Source organism: Carlito syrichta, unplaced genomic scaffold, assembly GCF_000164805.1.
Source record: "Carlito syrichta isolate Samal-C Ts95f unplaced genomic scaffold, Tarsius_syrichta-2.0.1 Scaffold310675, whole genome shotgun sequence".
Taxonomy (NCBI): domain Eukaryota; kingdom Metazoa; phylum Chordata; class Mammalia; order Primates; family Tarsiidae; genus Carlito; species Carlito syrichta.
This window is the reverse complement of record NW_007254771.1, coordinates 514,829-515,698: the sequence shown is the minus strand read 5'-3', so window position 1 is coordinate 515,698 and position 870 is coordinate 514,829.

Genomic DNA, 870 nt, shown 5'->3' with positions numbered 1-870 from the left:
GCCCAGGCAGGTCTCGAACCCGTGGGCTCAGGCAATCCACTTACCTCAGCCTCCCAAAGGCGCGGGATTACAGGCTGAGCCACGGAACCCGGCCAAGACTGGTATTTTAATCTCTTGGTATTTTTAATCTTATATAATAAATAATATTTGAATTTCTCTAATGATTCTTAAAATCTAGGGCCATGTATTGCATTTTATATCTTATGTCTTTTAAATTTCTTTAATGTATACCCCTCACCCCTTTTTGGTGACGGTGACTATTTGAGGAAACCAAATGTGTTGTTTTGTACCAGGCACAGTGGGTCACTCCCAGCACATTGGGAGGCGGAGGCGAGAGGATTGCCTGAGCCCAGGGGTTCAAGACCAGCCTTGACCTTGTCTCTACAATAAATCAAAAAAATTAGCTGGGCCTGGTGGTGCATGCCTATAGTTCCAGCTACTTGAAAGGCTGAGGCAGAAAGATCATCTGAACCTAGCACCTCGAAGCTGCCATAACTGTGAGTGTGCCACTGCATTCCAGCCTGGGCAACAGAGTGAGACTCTGACTCAATAAATAAAATAAATAAAAATATTGAGTTTTATATGATTTATAAGTATATTAAATAAACATGTACTCAGGCACATGATCAAAATATTTTTACTGGTAAAGGTACAGTATAAATTGTTTGAAACTATATGGTTTTATTACACAGATGCTTATTACACTCATTTTTCAGTTTTCTGTAGGTTTGAAGTTTTTCAGAATAAAAAGGAGAAAAAGTAGACATTAAAAAGACTAAAAGCTGGGCTTGGTGGCTCAGCCTGTAATCCCGTGCCTTTGGGAGGCTGAGGTGAGTGAATTGCCTGAGCCCGCGGGTTCGAGACCCGCCT